Consider the following 24,597-nt stretch of genomic DNA (forward strand, 5'->3'; position numbering starts at 1 on the left):
TTGTTCTTTGAGCAGAGTGTCTTCTAAAACGCAGGCTAAGTTGCCTTGGATTTCAGAGTGGGAAACTTTGATCCTAATGTAAAAAAGCAAATAATATTTCAGGCACAAATTTTATAACAAATAATTTTGATTGATATTGCACTCTTTATTCAGCATTTTTGCTAAACTCAAAGAACCCCATTCATCTCTTACTATATGGAACTTCCAATTAAAATCAATCCAATTTGATTGAGAGTTAAAATAAAAGGAAAGATCTCCTTAATAAAAATCTTTGAATCAAATATATTTGTTGGACTGCTTCTAAGGCACATGCCCACTTTATAGAATAGATATAACATGCTAATATGTCCACTTGCTAATATGTTTATATGCTAAATTCTACAAAGAAGCCGTGGAGAACCAAGAGACTCTGAGACTATATTTGAGGTGATAACATTATAACCATTTTCTTTTTATTTTTCTTTGAGACAAGGTATGGCCCTGTCACCCAGGCTGGAGTGCAGTGGTGCAATTTGGGCTCACTGCAGCCTTTGCCTCCTGGGCTCAAGCCTTTCTTCTGCCTCAGCCTCCCAAGTAGCTGGGACTATAGGTGTGCACCACCATGCCCAGCTAATTTTTGTATTTTTTTATACAGACAGGGTTTCACCATGTTACTCAGGCTGGTCTCAAACTCCTGAGCTCAAGCAATCCACCTGCCTTGGCCTCCCAAAGTGCTGGGATTACAGGTGTGAGCCAGCCACACCTGACCTCATTTTTAAGTTTACTTTAATCTTTTAAATTACCCAAGTAAGACATGAATATAAACAGTAAGTGTTTATGTAAATATAAACATTTCAAATATAGACATAAATATAATTTTTTTAAAGTAATAGTTTGTCTCATCTACCATAAATCCCATTCTCCAAAGGAAATCTTTGTTAAATTTTGTTATTTATCTTTCATGGCATGTTTCTGTGCATATGCATTTATATACATAATTATAATGTGTTTTTGTGTAAATGCTAGAAACTAAACAAACTGTTCTGCAGCTTGCTTTTTTCTTTGTTCTTCTTTTTTCTTTTGGAAACAGGGTCTCTCTCTGTCACCCAAGCTGGAGTGCAATGGCTTGATCATGGCTCACTGCACCCTTGACCAACTGAGCTCAATATATCCTCCTACCTTAGCCTCCCAAGTAACTGGAACTACAGGCTCACACCACTATGCCCTGATAATTTTTATATTTTTTGTAGAGACAATGGGGTTTTGCCATGTTGGCTAGGCTGGTCTTGAACTCCAGGGCTCAAGAACTTTGGCCTCCCAAAGTGCTGGGATTGCAGGTGTGAGCTACCATGCCCAGCCTGCAGCTTACTTTTTTCACTTTAGTTGTTGTGATAACATTGATAAGCCCACAGTTAGTGGTCATACAAATTGTTTCCAATTTTGAATTATTCCATCCATTTTTATAGAAAACATATTTATAGGTATATCTTTGTATACATGTGAGTGTATCTTGTTTACATTTCTAAAAATAAATGCTGAGTCAACGGGCATTCTAAATATTAATAAAAAGTCCCCTTCACAGTCCTTCCCCAAAAAGAACATTACCAATTCAAAAGCCTATTCTTGGTATTCAAGAGTACCTATTTCCCCACTTAAGTGTCACCATTGAATATTATCAGTAATTTTCTGGTCAGTCTGAAAGGTGAAAAATATTTTATTGTTTTATATTTCATTTCCTTAATTACCAGTAAAATGAGCTTCCTTTTATATGTTTATTGGCAACATGAAATAACTTTTAAGTCCTAAAGTAAAAATGTGAAATCATAATGATCTTGGTGTAAGAGTGTGTCCCAGTGGGCTCCTTTTCTTCTTTCTTTCATATAGTCTCTTGTTTCATCTTCTCATGAATTACTGCAAAAAAAGGGAAAACAAATGAGCCCTGTGATACCTTCCTCTGGAAGAATGCCACTGCCAGAGCATTGGATAATAATATAGGAATTTATACCATCCATAAACCTTTTATAGTAGTGTAATTAGTAGGGCTATTAATACTACCCAAGCCTGGCTTTCTTTATTGCTGTAAACACAGCTTGTGATCACATAAATGACATCAGTAATAATCCTTCAGGGCATCATGTAAGCCAGAGTGCTTGAGTCAGTTTAGCTAGGGTTTAATCAGAACCTCCATTCAAAAAAAAAAAAAGACGATTCTTTTTGCTTAGAAAGCAGAGTATGAGGGATAACCCTTGGACATCTTCCAACATTTGGATTTTGGGTTCCATGGTAGGTTTACTGGTGTTGAGTGGGAAGAGTGGATTAGAGACATAGAGGAATTTTAGCCAGTTATCAGTGCAAGGTTATGCCCTTCAGCCAAATGTATCCTGCCTTTTTCTATAACCTAATGTCACCTACATATGGTTTTCTGCACTCTTGTGGCATTTTTATTAACGTCTCATCCAAAAAAATGAAGTGAACTTAATATATACTCTTCCTGTCTCTTTAAAAAATAATGAATGTTATATAGAAGTAGGTTGCAGGAATCCCAAATCTGTGTAAATTAGCAGCATGGTCTAGATAACTGCTGTGTGAATCAAGACAGTAAAATTGTGTTCAAGAATAGTCTCTACTGTGGTTTATGTTCTTTCCTTAAGCAGGCTACCTTAAGGAAATCTGTGGCTCAGATTTCCTGGCTCAAAAAAATGGGGATATCTGTCAAATAAAAAGTATTTATTAACATATTTATATGCTTGGAGATATGAATTTGTAATTGTGGTTGTTTCATTAAAATGTTAATCTATTTGATGATATTTGAGAGTCAGTATCCAAGTGTATGTGACTTTTTTAGGGCTGGCTATTCATTTATTTAAGCCACAGCTCTGAATAAAACTAGTATATTTCAGGATGAATAAGATTTTCTGAAGCAACAGGTGAAACAGTTTATTCAACTTGGATGAACATTGACAAAGAGAAGCACACAATTAAATGAAGGAGAAAGAAATAGTGCACAGTGAATTTGTTTTTATAATCATACTGTGCACTATTTCAAGTATCATCCAAAGGAGAAAGGAAAAGATAATGAGAATATACAGCGCATCATCTTTAATCCCCACAAGCATCCCATAGGTCATCTTACAGATGAGACTCAGAGAGGTTAGGTAACTTACTAAAAATTATGTAGTGACTTCTGTTTAGGATATAGTAAGCCACAAAAGATCAACTCTCGTTCTAACAACAAAAACAAGCCTGATAAGCTGTAAAATTACAGTTTTCTGAACCCAACAGAAAGCTAAGGATGAAAAGAAACCTAAATGTACAAAACTCCAGAAAATTTCATTTGTAGGAGGAAAAATATTCATACTTCTCTCATCCCTAACAGATTACAAATAAAAAAGAATCCATCATAGAAAGAGTTAGTTAAAAAAAAAAAAAAAAAACAGCCAAAACTTTAGGTTTTAATGGCCACATATGGACCGGTGAGGCAGATTATAATTCTAAAGGACCTCAGCCACAAGGCAGGTCTACATATACCTGCAAACTCTGTTCCATGAGTCTTCACCTAGTGCTGGGCATGTGATATACCACACACTATATGGTAATGCAGGAGAGCTAAAAAGCGATCCTAAGTGTGTGGAGCCTCCCAGTGCATGGCAGCCATCCTTTGCAGACGAAGGAGAGTAGTACAGGAGATCTGAGAGAAATGAGTTTAAGATACACCAGACTTTCAGCTGCCAAGCAAGGTAGGACTGGAGAACTGAGAGAAATCTTTTTGAGACATTTCAGGCAGAGAAAGAGAGAGAATTCCATAGGTGCAGAAACCCTGGTACAGGACTGGAGAGCAAAGAGAAGTCTCAAAAGCCCAAATAACAGCTGAATTGTAAAGCAAAGAGATATATCTAATGTTTCAGAAAGCTGGAAGCATAGTTGTAAAGTGCAGCAATCTCCGGAACCTCACCCAGCACTCAGATTCCATGCCTGAAGAAGAGTAAGTACTGATTCTGCTCTCAAATTATTTGAAGACAATGGTAAACTAAGTCAAACTAAAGTTGCAAGAAAGACCAATCCCAGTTATCAGATGGACTCTGTTTCTCAATCAACAAGCCTGACACAAGTGAAATGGCATGGACTTGGAAGTAAATATTGCTTAGTTCAGTCTCTACTGTTTTTTTATACAAAATGTGCAGATACAAGTAAAAATGACTAGACATGCAATGAAGCAAGAAAATGTGACACATGGTCAAGAGAGAAAGTAATCAATAGAAGCAGACCCAGAGATGTCATAGATATTAGAATTATCAGCAAATTATCAAACCTAACTATGATAAAAATCAAATTCCAGTGGGATCAGTCAACAACATTCATGAAGACATGGGAATTTCACGAGAGATCAGGCACCTATTTTTAAGATAGTCAAATGGGAATGCTACAAATAAAAAAACACAGTAAAAGAAATGAAGAATGTAGGACTCAACAGAGGAAAGAATCTGAATTAGATGGCAGGTAGGCACAAGGTATCCAGTTAAAACAGAATAAAAAGGAGAGGAGAGGAAGAAAAACAGAATAGAATATCCAAGGTGTATGGGACAATATTAAATGATCCAACATGCATGCAATTGGACTTCTGGAAGAAAAAGAGGGACAATGGTGCAGAATAAATATTTAAAGGGATAATAGCTGAGAATTTTCCATATTTGTTGAAACACATCAAACAGATCCATGAAGCTCAGCAAATCCCAAGCAGAAACTATGCAAAGAAAATCACATTTCTTTTCTGTGTCAAACTTCTAAAAAACAAAAAGAAAAAGAAAACCTTGAAAGCAGCAAGGAAAAAAATGCATTACACAAAGGGAAAATATACTTCTCATCAGAAACAATAGAGGCAAGAAGTCATTTTTTTAAAACATTTTTGAAGTGCTGAAGAAAAAAAAAAACAACCCTGTCATCATATAAGTCTGTAAACCATAAAAGTACTCTTTAAAAGTGAAGACAATTAAAAGTCATACATCTAGTAAGAAGCACAGCCAAGATTGGAACCAGAGCTATAGAAGTCGGAAGATTGCTTTCAGCCACTTTCCACCCTGCCTGTACTTCATCGCATTTGTTATGTACTGGCACAGGTCTCTGGCAATGCTAACCTTTAAATGTTTAATTTTTACAATTTGTTTTTATTATAAAAAATAATTAATGGTCTTATTAAAAATTCAGTCCATATAGAAGTATAGAAAGTAAAATTAAAGTAAAGTCAAAGCCTCGATTTTCCACTTCCTACAGACTCAAATTGGCAAATTAGCAATTAGACAAGCTCCACTTTCCTTGATCTCATTTCTCAGGCTGGGATGTGAAAAGTCGTGGTGAGAATACTTGTCAAGCCTTTTCTGTTATGGAAAATTCTCACTGGCAATAAAAATAAGAAACTCAATCCTTTGAATATGCAAATTCAGGATATCCTATTTTTATCAGTCAACAAAAATCATCAGAAACTTTGTAATCAAAACTTTTGAAATGAAACTTTCTAACCAATTTACCAAAATGCCACTAACATAATTATTTGATTTATAAAAGAAAGCAGAAAGTTTTATGTGTTTTCCTGCTACCAAAACTATCTGATGTTATGTAAGTCCACATGCCATTACTCAGATGTTTTCCACCTTAGTTTCATTAATCAGCCTCACCTTCACAAACACTACCACTGTCACAGGCATACATGGGAACACTTCCAGCAAATATGGCTGGCAATTTTAAAAGTTAACATTTTTCTGTATGTATTCCCAGAAGCTTCTTGAGGTAGAAGATGAGAGTCATACCTGAAGGTCAGAAGAGGAGGCTTAGTTTGACCAGGCACTTCTGCTCCACTTGAGAAAGTATCCGTAGTCACTCCATTATCCATAGTTTGCTAATCTAATTTCAGACACAGTCAAAGGTGAAAAATAACTTTTCTTATTTATAGTGAGACCAATTAGCGAGAGGGAAAAAAAAGTTGGTGGAGATCCTTAGAGTCACCTACTCCAACTGTGGGGTCTCCATTTCTTCAATGTTAAGTATTTTGAGCTCATTGGATTCCAGGGAAATGTATCTCACTTTTGGGGAGCTCTGACCATTAAATGTCATCCTGATAATGAGCCAAAATATGTTTCCTTTTAGGTGATACTTACAATCTTAAATCTATTTCTCTACCCCATGGAATATTGAACTGTTCTTTTATTAGATAGTCACTGAAATGTTTAGAGGCACACCCCATGCACACTTTTCTTTCCAAGCTAAATATCCCCATTCCCCTCTTCATTCTTATGACTCTCCTCTCAACAGCTTCAGTTCAGTTCATTTCCCTTTGAGACAGAAGGACTCACTTCTCTGCTGATCAGATTGGGAGGAGATTGATTAATTCCCTCTTTTCTCTCTTGTTTTTGGAGTACAGTGGCAATCATAGCTCACTGAAGCCTCAAACCCTTGGGCTCAAGCGATCCTCCTGCCTTGGCCTCTCAAAGCACTGGGATTAAAGGCATGAGCCATAGTGCTGGGCCTCTTTTTTTGCTTAAAATATTTGTTTATTTTTACTGGTCATAAAGTGTTGGTTATAGAGATTTGGGAATATATCTTTAAAATACAATGAAAAAAATCATCTGCAATCTCTCCAGAGAGACATTTTGGTATATATATTTACGTATATATTAAACCTTTAAAAATTATACAGTACATATTGTTTTATGACAAAGCTAACATAGCTAAGCCTTACAAAGTACATTCATTTTGTGTGTTTGTTTTTCTTTTGTTTTGTTTTGAGCTTGGGAATAAGCACATCGTTTAGTTGTATTATACTTTATGTTGGCATCTTCCCTTGGGATGCTTCCTCCTTTTTTTTCTTTCTAGTGCCACATTTTTATTTATAGTTTAAATTTGTGCTTGTTTTTTTTTTATACTCACAGATCACTGCACCTAAATGATCACAAATGAAAAAGGGATCAATTGATTTTCTTACATCCTCCTACATCCTTATTGCAGGAAAGCATATTACCAAGCAGCTAGTTCTGTATCTTTTAACTTGTTAAAAGTTATTTGCCTGATACCTGACCAGAAGTTTTTCCATAGTGTTATAGACTCACTTCTTTCTAATAATCTTTTGTATTCCTGAAAGTCACCTCAAGTCACATTAAATCACCAAAACCTTCCCATCTTTAAGGACTGCTGCATGCTTTTGAAAGCTTTCTTGATAGGTCCTATTTTCTATGCCTATCATCGCTTTCCTTGCACATCTCCTGACTCTCTGATCTCTTCACACTTCCTAAAAATGTGAAACTCTAAATTAGATACTGTCAAGTATGTTATAACTGACCAAACTTCATCTTTTCTGAGCAAGCCTCCCTATCCTTTTGCTATCTTAGACAAATTTTATCTTATATTTCCTCTTCTAAATCAAAACTTACTGGAATGGCCAAGAAAGTAAAGGAGATAATCCCTCCCACATACCCTACAGTTAAGCAGTTCCCTTCCTGCTACATGGAATAGTTGTATGCTTCATTATAAAAACTCTTAGAATGAAAAGCAGGGCTTGAATTTAAGAATTTCCTCTTGAGTTTGAGGAAATGCCAGAACCTTGGACGGGGACTGATCTCTGTTCTAGTGTGGTCCGGCCTCTTCTATGTATTGGCCTCTAAACTCTTGTTATTGACCCTGCCACTGACTGGTTACAAATTACAGAAAATTCTTAGTTTTGTTTTAAAAAAACAGTCAATATTCATAATTTAAACAGAATTTTCCTCTGTTATAGTTCCATTGTTCTACATCTTTTTTTTTTTTTTTTAACTTACTACTATAGATTCTAAGTCCCTTTGGACTCTTCTGTGAACTCTGAAAAATGGTCTCTCCTTACTCGGGAATGTTTTCCATTGTAGTGGTCATGTAGAACACGCTGATTTTTGGCAGAAAGGAAAGGCCTTGGCTAAGTGCTGCCTATAAAGCCACTCCCCATTCCTCCTTACTTCTGTGCTACCTGCCGTGGTAGTACTGAGGTGAGGTAGGTGTCAAATGATCTCATGCTCACTTTTGTGAGGTTTGGATGTTCTACTCCTACAATAGCAGCTTTCCCAATCTTGCAGCTCAAGTATCTCCCAAAACTGGAAGCCACAGCTAATCAGGTCTCCATCACTGCTCCATGTCCCTTCTGTTCAAATTCCTGGGATCGCTGCACTAGATATCCACACCTCCTGGGGGTTGCGGATCTAGATTTTTTACCATCCCCCAAAGCATGCCAACTCTTCTGTCCCTCTCACCTTCCTTACCTAGAATGTTGGCCTCACTTTCTCCTCCACACCTCTCTTGTTAGAGGCCTTGTTTCTAGGGGCCAACCGCTTGCCCATGTGTGGGAAGATCCTGTGTTCCTACAGCTGTTTTTTTGAAAGAGTTTTCATATCCTTTTTACTTTTGTATTCAATGCAGCTGACCATCTTATTTATAACAATTTATTTTTAGTAAATGTTATTTCTTTAACCTTAAAAGTGAATATCAGCATATTTTATCTTTCTAATGATGCTTTTTACCTATCATTTACTTTTAAGGGGGAGGAGGGAGGAATCACAAATAGCTCAAGAAGAATCATATGGATTAGCCCAGCTGCCTTTTTTATTCCACAAAACCATGGATGTGGAGAAAATTCCTTATACTGAGCCTCAGGGAAGACCCTGCTCCTACCCAGTCAACTACAGGAGACTGACAATACCAATAAAGTAACCCAGAGAGCCAGATGAAAAAGATAACTCTCTTATCTTTTTCCCAGGATATTTCAGTCCCTCTGAGAGTAGGTTTGTGCACTAAAAACCCAGGTCTGTGATTGACATATAATCAGATTCACCCATGTAGGTTTAGCAACTCAGTCTCTCAAAACTAAACTTAGATAATAGCAAAATAGTTTTGAACATTCTTCTTTAGAATATTTCTATGGGAGCCATAACAGAAAGATTATGTCCACATTATTACAATTTTTAATGAAGACTTTTTAAATGCATAATATACATGACTTAATTGATTCATCTTCTAGATATAGTTTAAATTAATGTTTCCCCTGAGTTAAATCTATGTATACCCCTTATACACTGAGAACTGAGCAGAAGCAACTGGAGCCAGGCTTATCTCAGGAGTTTTTGGAACAGGGGCTTGGGTATGCTTCACTTTTGTATTCATCAGTGTTCTCCAGAGAAACAGAACCAATAAGAGACCATATATATATAAAATGAGAAATTGGCTCACATGATTTTGGAAGCTGAGGAGTCGCATGATCTGCCATCTGCAAGCTGGAGAACTAGGAAAGCCAGTGATGTAATTCATTTTGAGTCCAGAAGCCTGAGAACAGGAAGAAAAGGAGCTGTTGGTGTAAGTCTCTTCATCCAAAAGCCTGAGAACCAGGAGCTCTGATGTCTGAGGGCAGAAGATGAATGTCCCTGCTCCAGAAGAGAGAAAGAGTGAATTTGCCTTTCTTCTGCCTTTTTGTTCTGTCTGGGCTCTCAGCAGATTGGAACACTTGCCCACATTGGTGAGGGCAATCTTCTTTGCTCAGTGGACTGATTCAAATGCTATTCTTTCCTGGGAACACCATCACAGATACCTGGAAATAATATTTTACTAGCCATCTGGGCACCTCTTAGCTTGGTCAAATTGGCACATAAAATTGACCATCACAGATTTCAATTTTTTTGTTTATATGTTGGGAGAAACTCTTCCCAGTACAGTACTCTTGGGATTGTGGAATGAATATTTTTTAAAGGCTTTTTTTAAAGCATAACTGACCTTCTAGTAAAGTTACAGGAATTTGTGGAGGCCAGATACGAGTGCAGGCCAGTAGCTCCTATAGACAGACACTCTCACGCTGGTTATGTAACTGAGGCATGTGACTGCTGCTCGTAGTGTTCTAGAACCTGGGTTTTAACAGTTGCCAATATGGCATTCAAAAGGAAAGGCTTGGAACGCAGCAAATGTGAAATGTTGGACCAGAGACCTAGAGTAAATCCAGGAAACTCTCAGTGGATGAGCTAGGATGAAATCTGTCCCATAAGAAAGGAAATAGGGAAATGTGCCTGTCTGAGTTTTGGTCTGTTGATAGCAAAATAAATAGGAAAAACATTTCTCCTTTGATAATTTCTGACCATAGCCCATATGTATGCATATTTGGGGCTAGAAAGCATATTATCTGTATGAATTTAAAACCACTGAAGCTAAAATTTAATTTTAAGTAGTCTCAGATTGGTAGTTTCCCTAGGTGTTTGGCATAAACAATTACAGATCCTCTGGAGGAATGCATTTTAAAATAGGATCTCAAAGAATTCCCACAGGTCAAGTTCTAAGGACTATGAGCTACTAATTTTTTAACATTTTAAACAAATCACATGAGAAAGAGGCAGCGTAACAATAAGCTACAGAAACAGACCTGCAAAGATTACAGATGTTGGAATTACTAAAGAATTAAAGTAAATATGTTTAAAGAAATATAAGACAGTTTTCATTGTATGACAAGGGAGAAAGAGATTATCAAAAATTGATCAGGTAGATCTGAAAAAAACAACAAATAGAATTTCTAGAAATGAAAATGTAATAATTGATATTAGAAACCAATATAGAGATAAAACAACAGCTGTGATTCTACTAAAGAGAGAATTAGCGAACTGAAAGTTAGTTCTTCAGACTTTATTCAGGACGCAGGACAAAAATAGAAAGATGAAAATATGAAACATGTTAATTGACATGGAGAGTGAGAATGTGCAATATGAACTCAGATTCCGGAAGGAGATTATAGAGAGAAAGGGAGATGGGCACTAAAGAGATAATGGCAACAGATTTTTCAGAATTAATAAAAGACACAAATGCCTAGGTTCTGACAATCTAGTGAATACCAAGCAAGGTATTCACTGCATTTAGAATAAAAATAAGACCACATTTAGACGTATCGTAATAAAACTGCAGAACCCTAAGGAGACAATCTTACACAAAACAAAGGAAAGATAAAGACTACCCACAAAATAATAACAATTAGACAAACAATGACATCTAGAGAAGTGTAATAATACCAACAAAACCTACAATTACATATGTAATAAAATTATCCTTTAAAAAAGAGGGTATATTGAAGATATTTTCTAATAAATAAAAGTAGAGTTTCCTACTAACAGATTTTCAGCAAGGGAACTTCAAATGATGTACTTCAGGGAACTAAATTGAAAAAGGAATGGTAAGTAAATAATATGGCAAACATGAAGGCAAATCTATACAAATATTAATTGTTCAAATCATAATGATACTGTTTTGTTTGTGAGGTATGAATCTGGAAAAAAATTAAACCATAGGCAAGAACAGTATTCAAATTAGGAAGTGGTGGTTGGGATTAAAATGTTCCAAGGTCCTTGTATTGATTTGGAGGAGGGTAAAATTAACTTTAAACACTGGAGTATTACATTTCTTAAGTAACCACTAAAAGAATAGAAATAGAACCCCTAATTTAAAACCTATTAGAGGGAAGACAATAAAATGAGGGAGGGAAATTCAATAACTCCAAGAGAAGGGAAAATGTGCAGCAGAGAGAAGAAACAATACATGAGACAAATCAAAAGTCCAAAACATCACCAAAATGAGTAGAAATATATCAGAAATCAGTATCAATGTCAATGCACAAACTTTTCCAGTTAAAAAATAAGTCAGCAGCATAAAATTTTAATATTCTAGATGTACAATGATTATAAAAGATACACTTAAAATGGAAATACCAAAAAAAGATTGAAAATACAATAAGGAAAAAAATAAATTTGGTAAACTCCAAAAAGAGAGCTACTTTAGATATATTTGATATAAACTTTAAGACAAAAATGTTACTTAGTGATAAGACTCACTACCTATTGATTAAAGTTTTAGTTAGAGTTAAACAATCCTAAGCCTGTAAAAATACCTAGTAATATTGATTCAAAATAGATAAAGTAAAAACTGTCCTAGCAAAGTGGGAGATTTTGAAAGTGACTTTCAATAATGGTAGAGCAAGAAATAGTAAAGTGTGTTTGCTAGTTTTATTTTTAAAAGAAACAACTTTTCACTTGGATGATACTTTCTGTTATGTCTTTGTTTTCTTTTTCATTATTTTTTCCACTCTTTTTATCTTCTTCCTGATTTATTCTTGGAGCTTAAGAAATTTAGTCAAGTATAGAATAGAATAAATTCAAGGTATTAATAAACTCAAGCATAAAAAAGCAATTTAGGGCCAGGCACTGTGGCTCATGCCTGTAATCCCATCACTTTGGGAAGCTGAGGTGGGTGGATCACTTGAGCCCAGGAACTCGAGACCAGCATGGGCAATATCTCTACAAAGAAAAAAGAAAAAAAATTTTTTTTTTTAGTTAGCCAGGAGTGGTGGCACACCTCTGAGGCCTCAGTTACTCTGGAGGCTGAAGCAGAAGGATCTTGTTTAAGCCCCAGCAATTGAGGTTGCAGTGACCTGTGTTCACACCGCTGCACTCCAGCTTGGGCAACAGAGTGAGACGCTGTCAAAAAAAAAAAAGAAAGAGAGAGAGAGAGAGAAGGAAGGAAGGAAGGAAGGAAGGAAGGAGGGAGGGAAGGAAGGAAGGAAGGAAGGAAGGAAGGAAGGAAGGAAGGAAGGAAGGAAGGAGGGAGGGAGGGAGGGAAGGAAGGAAGGAAGGAGGGAAGGAAGGAAGGAAGGAAGGAAGGAAGGAAGGAAGGAAGGAAGGAAGGAAGAAAAAAAGAAAGGCAATTTAGGTCAGGTACAGTGGCTCACTCCTGAAATCTCAACACTTTGGGAGGCTGAGGTGGGAGGAGGATTGCATGAGGCCAGGAGTTCAAGACCAGCCTGGCCAACATGATGAGACCTCACCTCTATTTTCAAAATAAAAATATTTTTTAAAAACAAACAAGGTAATGGATGTGGATGTTCTATATTATTCATTATTATGAAATGACATTATTATTTTCATATATAATATACTATGCACAAGAACATTTGTAATGTAGTCAATACTTTTATAGACTGATATTATCAAAGACTATAATGTAAAATAACACCTTGATGGTATGTTTTCAAAACCAAATTTAATCCTTAAAGACCATTACAGTAAAACTTAAGTTATTATCATGATTCCTCTGTTCAGATGAATATAATGTATTATTGTTTTTCGAAATGTGCACCCTAGAAGGATGTGTCTTTGGTCTGACTCCAAAATTTTAAACACCATCTTCAAAATCTGTTTCAAAGTAAGAAGAACTGTATGGCTCAGATTGTTGCAATCCATCATGGTAACTCTAGATGTCTTGAAATACCACTAGCAGTAAAGATCTGTATTTTCTGAAGCTTCCTAGGTAGCTTTGAAACCCATAACAGTTAGCAAATGATTGGTTGGCATGTTTATATTTCATGGTCACAGTTTAAGCTAAAATTTCACTCCCTGAAAATAAGGTTAGAGGTGAGTTCCACCTGGATGATTAAGAGCCATTATTGACAACACAGAATAAAAGTTTCAGAACCACATTTTTCTTGGTGCTAAGACATGCATGGAAGAGAAAGAAATAATGACGAGTTAATGGGTGCAGCACACCAGCATGGCACATGTATACATATGTAACTAACCTGCACATTGTGCACATGTACCCTAAAACTTAAAGTATAATAATAATAAAATTAAATTAAATTAAAAAAAGAAATTGTTTCTTACAGAAAAATTGCATAGAACTCATGAAATGACAACATTAAGAGTAGAAGTCAATACTCAATGGTGACCATCAAGAAACACCCTTTAAATAATAAGTCCTTGGGACCCAAAGCATGTACTTCCCAGTAAGCTCTTGTTACCTAGGATCTCAAACTAGGTAATTCAAGAAGCTCCAACCTAGTTAGAGATACCATCCTGGAATAGGGCTTAGTTAGGCCTAAGGTCTACAACAGACTCTGCAATTAATTTAACATTAGCAGAAGCATTTTACAAATTACTGTGAACATTTCTTCCAGCCATAATCTTTTACAGTTTCTTTTGTGTTTTTTAAAAGGTCATCTATTTGAATTCCTTCTTCTAAGCAAGAGTACAAATAGTCTCTTATTCTTTGACCTTTCATTCGTTTCCCTAGTCTTTGAATATCAGGGAGCAGAGAGAAATCTGTTTCTCTCTCCACCTACCTTACAACAGCAAAGACTTTTGTCAAATTGCTAGTGAATCGGCCACAGCTTGCCCTGGGTACTTGTTCAAATTCGTCTGAGTGATTTAGAAAACAGCAATTTCTGCCTATTTTCTAGGATGTGATGTTTTCCTGACAAAGCACAGGACACAAGTAACAATATAACATATACTATGAGAGGGTCTCCCCACGGTGGGGACAAGATGACCACACATCCTGGTTGGCCTACAACAATGCTGTGTTGTGCCAGTGTCCTGGAAAAACTATCAAGAGCAAGACTCTCAAAAGTTTTTCCAGATGATGGAGTACCTGGCTCTACCATATGTGGAGCAGATTTCCCAGAAATCCAGTCCAAGGAATTTCCAAGCTCCACCACAGTGTGGAATCTCTCCCAGATACTCTGTTAAAGGGAGTAACACACTGAGTGAAACCTTCTCTCCTCAGGACCAAGATACCATCCAACTTCTGAGTAAGCAACCAATGCCCTAACTCCACTTTTCCTGCTTCTCCCTTTCAGTCCTCCAAAGGACAAGAGTATTCTGCACCTGAATTTCTAGGGAGGGTCCAGCAGGAACTGTCTTTCGAGTCTTTCAACGTCAGGATATAGGATTTGTGGCAAAAAAGAAAAATATGTACCATACATGTCTGTCTTCACACACACAAAAATAAGTCTTCTGGAAGGACTTTGCAGGAAAACATGGGTACTTTAGTGTGTGATGTCTGTGGGTTTGAACTTCGGGGCACATCCAGATATGTAGGAATAACACATCGGTGTATTTTCTGTGACTCAACCCATTTTAACTTAGCCACTAGTGAAAGTAGGAAGAAAACTTCACCTCAGTCACATTTAGGGCTCTCCCCTCCCCTTAGAAAAGATCTTGGGCCATGATTCCAAAATCTTTCCCCATATCAGAGATAGGGTAGAGATTCTGTGACTATGGTCAGGGTCAGGATTAGTCAGGAGATTTAGTCACCACCAAATTGCACCTGCTGTCTTGGCTGCATAGCTCCTTCTTGTCCAGCAGCTCTTGGCAGCTCCTGATGCCACGCTTGAAGCACAGGTATACTTTTTTTAAAGCTGCCAACAAACCACTCTGCCTAGATGTATCAGTGATAGCATTAGCAAGAGGCAGAGCCAGTATCTTTACTGCTCTGAGACCCGTGTTTCCCCATTTCTTCCCCCTAGCTCTTCTGAGTGCAGGAGGAATATCTTTCTTGTGTGGGGCAGGAGTTAAGTGCTACTTTTTCCCTTGGTTATCCAGAACTCTGCATTTACTGGAAAATCCTTATTCCTTTATCTCTTCTGCAAATTACTCTTCAGGTTTTAGGCTTTGGGAAAATAAAAGCCAGAAAGATTTGCAGGCTAATTTTGCATTAGCCCTGCCACGTTTCCCCTGAGGCAACATAACAGAAAGTCAACTACCAGCTTGAATAAGGGTAGGAATAGAGAAAAATAAGGGAAGGGGAAAACATCTCAAAACAGTATCTAGCCACGAAATCAACAGGAAAACAAAATCAAACAGTGTTAAGTTGCTCTCTCCTTATCCGTATAGTAACCTGATGAAAATGTGTTTTCTTCAGGGAAGCATTCCCTGAGGAGTGTAGGCACTCCTTTATAAATATTCTATTGAAAATCAGACCTGGCAACAGTAAATCTTCGTGACTTCCTGCACAACCCCAGGAAGTGAGCTGTGGCTTGCCACTTAGATAAGGCCACCTAGACAAGGCCAGTACCCTTCACTTGGCCACAGTCTCTGTTACTCATCCAGTAGACCCTTGAATTTGAGAGCCTTGGTCCAAGCACCTGTGTTGTAAGTTCTGTGATGTCAAAGATTGGGGTTTTTTTGTTGATTACAACAAGCACAGTGTCTGGCACATATTAGGACTTGATGTGTATGTCTACAACGAATAGATTCAAACCTCCTCTCCCTCCCAAAACCCATAACATTTTGTTTTTATTCAACTCTGCCTTATTAATCCTCCCTCCCAAAAGGATTTGATGTATTTATTATACATGACAACTGTATCCTGACACTTACCTGCAATATACAAGGTTGAGCAGAGTGAGTCTTCTCCTCAGTGGCCTCCAGCCAGAGGAAATACTCATATGACCTCCTGGGCCTCTCTGGGTCACGATATCTGGGCTGCTGCCTCTACACACACACACCCCAACATATACCCTAGCTGTATCTGGAGTCAACCTCATTGTGTGTCTAATATCAGTCAGTCTCCCCATCTAGAATGTGAACTCTAGGAGAGGAGTAAGAAGAGTTCTGGTTCCATTGTACCCCCAAGCCCAGCACAGCACCTGGCATCAGAAAGGGTACTTTCTACTCTATGAGAGTAAAAGAAAGATAATAGCGCCCCCACCCCCACACCCTTACTTAAATTCCAAATGTTTCTCAGGTGCACAGTTCCAGGGTAACAAAGCATGTTTTACTTCAGGTTCCTTTATTTTATGCATTGCCATAGCTGCATGGCAAAAGCATTTACTCCTTTTGTACTAAATCACTGTCTTCCTCCTCCCTTCCCAATCTTTAGTTTTTTAAACTATTCCTAAGATAATATAAGTATTTCATTTTGACTAAGTTTACTGGGATTGGGTCTGCCCAATTTTCAAATAACAAATACATAGTGGTTCAACATTCATGGCATTCATTCAGTAAGCATTGACTGAGCTGCTTTTATTTGCTAGATACCAAGCTAGGTGCTAGAGATATAAAAGTGAATAGGACCTGTAGTCCACAGTCTCTAAATGAGGCCATAAATGATCCATCCCCAGGGAAATGGTGAACTCAGAGAACCCCACAATGCAAATCAAGGTACAGCTTTTCCTGTCTGATGAACTGTTAAGGATTTAAGATAAGTTTCCTAGACAACTTGAACCAAAGCCAGCTTCCCAGGGTTTTGGGTTATCTTCTAAAGCTGATGTAGTCATAAATTTTCTATAGACTCCCAGCCCTTCCAGAGATTCCTCTGTTTTCCCATATCAATCCAATTACTCATGCCCAACTGTCTCTCATTCTTTCTCTCTATCTCATTCTATCTCTCTGGACCTTTATTCTGGAGAGATCTCATTTTCTTGTAATGTGTACAAGTTGTGATTTGTTCACTACCCCATGCTCTCTGTCACTGACTCAAAATCTGAAATGAGATAATGTATGTAACAACAGCCTGCACTAGGCAGGCATGTGAATGTTACCTCTCTTCTCCCTTCTTCCCCAAAATGCCAATGCTGAAATTGCTTCTCTGTCAAATGGAGCATTCACATTTTGAGAGCTTGTTTTTATTTCTATTTCTTTCTCCCTCACCATCTTTGCCGAGACTGACAAATGTTCCAGTTAATGCCAAGCCCCCTTCCCTCGGATGTAAGAAAAAAGAGGCCTGAAAATTGTAACCAACTCATGAAAATAGTTCTCTGAGCAGATAAGTGAAAGTGAAACAACAAAAAGAAGTTGAATTTTTTCCTGCACTGTTTCACCTTTTGGTCACGACAAGACTTCTTCAATGATAATGGAATGTACACTTTGCTCTGTTTTTTCCTTGACAGCCCTTAATCAGTTTTCCCCTAGTTATCCGGCGTGTGGGTGGCTGGAGGGACTTCTCCCAAAGCTTCAAGATGAAACGACTTTCTGAGAGATGTATGAACCAAGACTCCAGCCCACTCAAAGTACAGATCCTAATGAGTCATTTCAATTTTAGGAAGCATATTAATCTAAAAGGTGCCTGAGCCAGAAAACAAAATTCTCTTGACTGTGAGAGTTAAAAATAGTTTTTGTTACAAGCAAAGGGGAAACTCCTCCTAGCATATAACTCATTCACCATTGCCACATGGAAGATGTCAACTTAGGCTGGTGTCTCTGGCTTTTGCCAGACACAGAGTTTTTCAAAAATAATGACATAAATTCCTATTGCCCAATTCCTCTGGGACCACTACATAAAGCATTTAATTCATATTCTGTCAAGTCATTGAGCAGTCAGCACTTACCAAAGAACTTAATACTGAATGTGATTGCTTCATTATGTGTAACTATCTTTAACTTGAGCAATAATGCTATGGGGTCACTTAGAACTTGACACAGAGTCGCAGATTGAAGGGGAGGTCTGCTGCCATGGACACCAGCTGACCTCCTGACAAAATGATTCACTTTTTCCTCGTAGTGGCACTCCAGAGTCTCAGAAAATTCCTTTTACATTTGTTATACTTTTGTCTTTCAAGTTGTCTTCATTTACTAAAGTTCAGTGAAAGAAAATCACAGTGTAGGAAAAACTAGGCTGGGCACGGTGGCTCACGCCTGTAATCCCAGCACTTTAGGAGGCAGAGGCGGGTGGATCACCCGAGGACAGGCGTTCGAGACAAGCCTGGCCAACATGGTGAAACCCCGTCTCTACTAAAAATACAAAAATTAGCTGAGCGTGGTGGCATGCACCTGTAATCCCAGCTACTCGGGAGGCTGAGGCAGGAGAATCACTTGAACCTGGGAGGCAGAGGTTGCAGTGAGCCAAGACCGTGCCGTTGTACTCCAGCCTGGGCAACAAGAGCAAAACTCCATTTCAAAAAAAAAAAAAGAAAAACTATACTTCTGGTTGAAATCCCTTAAACTTATTGGACAGTGCATTGGTAATTCAGTATCATGTTTTTTAAAGAAAAAGAAAAACAAGATCTTTTAAGGCTGAATAATATCTCATTGTATATATACACCACATTTTCTTTATCCTTTCATTCATTAACAGACACTTACGTTGTTTCCATATCTTGGCTATTGTGCTTTGATGAACAAGAGAGTACAGATATCTCTTCAACATACTGATTTCATTTCCTTTGGGTATATACCCAGAAAAGGCATTTCTCAGTCATATGATAGTTTTATTTCTTACTTTTTTGAGGAAGTTTCATAACCTGCACTGATTGACATTTTTGTTTGTTTGTTTTTTGAGACAGAGTCTTACTCTCACTCAGGCTGGAGAGCAATGGTGCAGTCATGGCTCACTGCAGCCTCGACCTTCTGGGCTCGAGCAATCTTCTCACCTCAACCTCTCAAGTAGCTGGGACTACAGGTGTGAACCACCATGCCTGGCTAGTTTTTAAATTTTTTGTAGAGAGGGAATTTCACCATGTTGTTCAGGTTAGTCTTGAACTCCTGGACTCGCAATCCTCCTGCCTCAGCCTCCTAGAGTACTGAGATTATAGGCATGAGCCACCATGCCCAGTCCAACTTACACTCTTACCAGCAATGTACAAAGATTCCCTCTTCTCTAGACCATCAGTGACACTTGTTATCTCTTGTTTTCTTGAGAATAGCCATTCTAACAGGTGTGAGTAATATCACACTGTAGTTTGATTTGCATTTTCCTAATGATTAGTGATGTTGAGCACCTTTTCATATATACTTGGCCATTTTTTATGTCTTCATTGAAGAAATGTCTATTCAGGTCCTTTGCCCATTTTTAAAATCAGATTATTATTATCATTTTACTATTAAACTGTATAAGTGTCTTACTATATATTTTAGATATTAACGCCTTAGCAGATATATGGTTCACAAATATTTTCTCCCAATCAGTAGGCTGTCTTTTGATTTTGTTGATTGTATACTTTGCTATGCAGAAGTTTTTGAGTTTGATCTCTTAAAAGAAAAATTTGAGACAAATTAAATGTAACAGAGTTTAATTGAAAAACTCCAGCTGAATTAAATTTAAAGGAGTTTAAGCAATGAATGTTTCACAAATCGGGCAGCCCCCAGAATCACAGAACATTCAGAGAGAATCCAGGGGGCCTCGTGGTCAGAAAAAATTTATAGACAAAAAAAGTAAAGTGATATACAGAAATCCGAAGTGAGGTACAGAAACAGCCAGATTAGCCACAGGTTGGCATTTGCCTTATTTGAACAGTTTGAACACTTGGCAGTGTATGAGTCGTTGAAGTATGTCTGCTGGGATTGGCCAAGACTCAGCTATTGTTATAGGCACATACTGCTAAGTTAGGTTTTCAATCTTGTCTACTTGTTAAATTAGGTTGCGGTTAGTTCACAAGGACTCAGATATAGAAGTATGGAGTCCTTCTCAGGCCATATTTAGTTTGCTTTAACAATTCCCCCCTTTTAGTCGTTTTCTCCATTTTGAGAGACTGACCAAAATGTTAGTCATTGATGCCACTGTTACCATTGTAAATGTACTTATTTGGTCTTGGAACCCACTGGGAAACAGTAGAACAGTGAGTTTTGCAAAGGTAGGAACAAGGGTTCCTCCTTATACTGGAACATCCTGTTCACAGGAGAAAAACAAAACCTGGTCTGTTCTGGACCAGGATCTATGTGTTTCCTTAAAAACTTAGTTTGATTATATCACACTTAGCACGAGCGACTCCATTTTGGTTTGGTTTAGTCTGTTGGGGCCTATTGCATGAGCTCAGTCCAAAAAAATGGCCTGCCATAATTTTGCTAAAAAAAAAAATCCCCCTTTGGTCAGGTTCTTACTTAGGTGAGAGTATGATTTAAAAAAACTTAGGGCCTTAGCACCACTCTCAGCGTGATTTTGGGTTTCTAGTCTCAGCATATCATTCATAGGTTTGGTATCCTCATGGTCACACATTTCTTTCAGCTCTTGTCATTCCACTTGAAGAGAGACCATTTGACATTCTAGAGATGGCTGCATGCAAATATTTAAGACATTTGAGAGAATACAGCACACCAGGGGGTCTACTATTGTGACTATGGGGAGGATAATACCAAGAGTTTGCAGTACGCTCCTTACCCAGAGCTCCCATAAACCAAACCACCTAAAGTCAAATAGATCAAAGAATTAGTTAGTCTACTTGCTTAACTAAGCACTCTTTTTGTTAATCCCCTACAACTGAATCTCTAAAATATCCAATGTTTTCTCCATAGGCCATGAGTGCCAGTACCTGCACAGATACTTTCCTGTTTCGCCAATTCTATTATTTAGCATAACTTTCACAAGAGAATTTAAAGTCTGTTGTGTAACCATAGCCTTTACAGTAGAATCTGCTATAGAGCCTATCATGAGGAATACACTTCTAGTCATTGCCTCTTTTATTCCAAACCATGGAAAAAGGACCTAAAACACGATGCCCTTCTAGAAGAGTAAAGGCCTCCTGGAAGTGTTCTCTTTAACCCATGGTGCGGGTTAAGAGAAGCGAATCAATGTTCTGTTTCTTACTGATTATGCGGCGACATATGTACCATTAAAGTTTCTCACCTGCATTGGGACTTCTCTTTCATCTATCAAAGTATAAGGTTATCTATGTATAAGGCTAGCTGAAAAATCCTTCACAAATAAAAGTACACACAGTGGGATACAAAAGTATCCCACAAGTGCACAAAACAGACCCCCTATTCATTTCTATTGTTCATAGAGGCATAAACGAAAAGATATTCATAGATAAGAGTCTCATGATTGTAGAGAAGTCTTGATCTGTGATCTTGGGAAAAGCTGTTCACATCAAGGATACCATCTCCCTGGTTAGCTTTACCTTAAGCATTCCAATGGGTGTACAGTTCCAAGAGTGTGGAGGGACCCTTCTCAGTTGTGAGATTATGAACCGAAAGTTCAAGGTTCCAAAGTTTGTGTTGCAGTGTGGATAGCAAGGGCAGTCTTTCTCTTATGTTCTCAGAAGATAGAGTTCTTGGGTTCTAGATTGTAAAGGGGTTGACTGTCATCAGTGAACCACAGAAACCTTTCTTTACCTGGTGAAAATACAGTGTAGCGTAATAATCTACTGTTATAACATCAACGCTCTTACATGGGAGAGCTTTTATACAACCAGAAAACATGCATTGAAAATGACAGTTGAATGAAATCCCTTTATAAAATGTTTAAATGGCCCATCAGGTAAAGAAATGTACTTGAGGCTTTGATTGTTTTTCCAAGAATATGGGTTTGACAAACCAAATATTGGTTATAAGCTATTTTAGCAATTTATTAGTCACCACACCAATATATTTAATTTGGATCATTTTATCTTTTCCATTATGAGTCATGGAATGCAGAACTTTTAATAATAAAAGCTTTAAGGACTCAGGAAGGACAAGGTGGCATAAGTCCTTGTTTAATATTGGACTTATATCCTCTTGAATATGAGTTGTTATTCCAAATTAGGTGTCTAGCACTGATAACTGATGGGTTACTGTAGGTAATTTGACTTAGACCATGGAGTTCATTCAAATTGTATAGCTAAACAGTTTCAGTATTCGCTGATTTAACATGCAAATCTGGCAAAGTATTTCCTTGGTATTCAATTGATTTTTGTTCTCCTTGGGTTAGCAGTTTTATAAACCAGTCAGTCTTTTTATTAAAGTTTCAGGAATTCTTATCCAGTCCAATCCTTGGGGAATTGGGGAATTCATGGGGAATTTTTACCCATGATACGATTTTAAAGTTATTAGAAACCTGTATTCAAGAGTGCTTTTCAGGGTCCTTTTCATCCTTTCATGAACCTCCTAAAAGACACTATATTCTAGGATTTTCCATGCTTGTGAAGTTCAGAAACTGCATTAGCATTAAGCAGTTAACTGTGGAAATGACTTTAAATAGTCAGTTAAATACACAATTAACAAGGAAATTTGGTTATTTCTGTGGTCTACAATAACTTAACATAATAACCATATTTATGGTTGATAGCATATACTCAGACATATTAGAATTTTAGAAATCCCATACCATTTTGGAACATATTGATGGTATACACTAAAATATAACCTGAAGAAGGTTAAACATTATCTTTTATTTTGACAATGCTTCCCTTATAACTTAACATGTCACATAATTCTGTTTACCTCTCTTTTGCATGCTTCAGGAGCCCTCTGCAGCATCTCAAAGTTAGAGGTCAGAAAAGACAATTTTGAAGCTGAAATTTGATTTTGGGAAGCCCATCAAATATATTAAAGGTTTGAAACACTTGATATTATGAAACAGAATTCCAGGTTGCCATAAGTCATTCATTTAGCCAAAATGATGACTCAAAATATTTTAAAAAGGCAAAAACCTTTACTCATTGATGGAGGGAAGACTTAGCTTTCCAAAAAATTTGTCTTTTATCTTTCCCTTCTTTTTTCGGTAGTTTATTCGAAAGGTAAACAAAAATCTTTCATTATCTTTTAATATTACATGAAAATCTTGTTCAAGAGAGAAAACCACATTTCACCCTTGCATTAGTGTATTATTAATGTCAACCTCAACTTTTAATAAAACCTTATAGACAAGACAAATCTATCTAATCTTAATCAGTTTGACCATAAGGTCCAAAGGTTTATTCTCATAAAGCTTTTATAAGCCTTTACAAATTTTGGTTAAAGAGCAGATCAGTGCTTTAAGAAAACCCTGTTGTGCTCTTATTCCAATGTTCAATTTATGGAAAAACTTAATAATACCCCTTTAACTTTAGTCAGCGTCCACACAGAATTGCTTTTTATAAGATTGATTTTCACAAACCTTCCACAACTTGTTCAAACTTTTAGCTTTATCCTATCTAATATAAAACAATCCTTTAACCCTCTAAACTTAGGCAAGAAAATCCACATTTTTATGCATTCTTATAGTCTTTTCTAAAAATACATTTTACTTTCTTTACATACCTTGCATGTAAAAATTTTTTTCAGTGGTCTCCATTACATATGATAATGGTAACTCTTAGCAATTTTCAATTTTGGTGAAAAACCTGGTAAGTTATTTTAGTTATATACTAGGTGTGGAGCCTAGGAAATCAGACAGAAGTGCAGATAAGGTCTGACTCTTTCCAGCATAGCTAGGGGTGTGGCTAACTCCACACATGCCCAGGCCTTACCAAGCTGTAAAGCAGGAAAGTTGAACAATTTTCAAAAGCCAAAGAAGCAGTTTATAACCTTAAAGCATTTAGCAAACCTAATATCTGACCTAATTTAGACCAAATGTCTTTATTTTAAATTATCTTTAAAACTTTTTATTTCTCAAAGATTACAAAAGTCACATGAACTAAAAGCTATTACAGTTTTTATTTTTCTTTCAAAATATTTTATTTAAGCACTTATTTTAAGCCAATTAATTAGAGCTCTTTTATATGAACATCACACACACATAACATATATATAACTACACAGACAGACAGACAGAAGAAGATCCAATAGTTGTTAAGATTTTTCATTTGCCAGTTTTGAAGTTTCTTAATTGGATTACTGGATTTAGAGTGGAGTCCTTAGAGGAATAGGGCCAGGAAAGCATGCAGTTTTTACAAAATCTAGAATCTTCAAAGGTAGCTCAAAGAAAGGAAAATTCAAGAAGAGAAGCCAGAAGTTGTTCATGGAGGGGAAAAGATAAAGGTCATGCAGATATTAAACCAGAAAGTACTCATTCCCTAAGCCAGGATTCAACCTGGACCGCCATTGTAAAATGGCAGACATCAAAAGAAAGTACTGCCATGTGGTTACAAGGTTTAGCTCCCAAGGACATAAAACAAGATGGAGACCTCATCTATTTTTT

The 24,597-nt window shown here is 37.1% G+C and overlaps 1 protein-coding gene and 1 long non-coding RNA gene across 2 annotated transcripts in view; one reads left to right on the forward strand and one right to left on the reverse strand.

The window, feature by feature from the left end:
- Positions 1-24,597, forward strand: part of SLC35F1 (solute carrier family 35 member F1) — a 409,574-nt gene that overhangs the window by 264,761 nt on the left and 120,216 nt on the right. The gene's annotated exons all lie outside the window — the stretch shown is intronic.
- LOC117980681 (uncharacterized) lies at positions 288-14,352 on the reverse strand. The gene is made up of 3 exons (XR_004672142.3): positions 9,217-14,352; positions 5,781-5,874; positions 288-1,890 (listed from the first exon to the last, which is right to left on the reverse strand). It is a non-coding gene; the product is annotated as an uncharacterized LOC117980681 (long non-coding RNA).

This window comes from Pan paniscus, chromosome 5 (genome assembly GCF_029289425.2).
Source record: "Pan paniscus chromosome 5, NHGRI_mPanPan1-v2.0_pri, whole genome shotgun sequence".
NCBI lineage: Eukaryota > Metazoa > Chordata > Mammalia > Primates > Hominidae > Pan > Pan paniscus.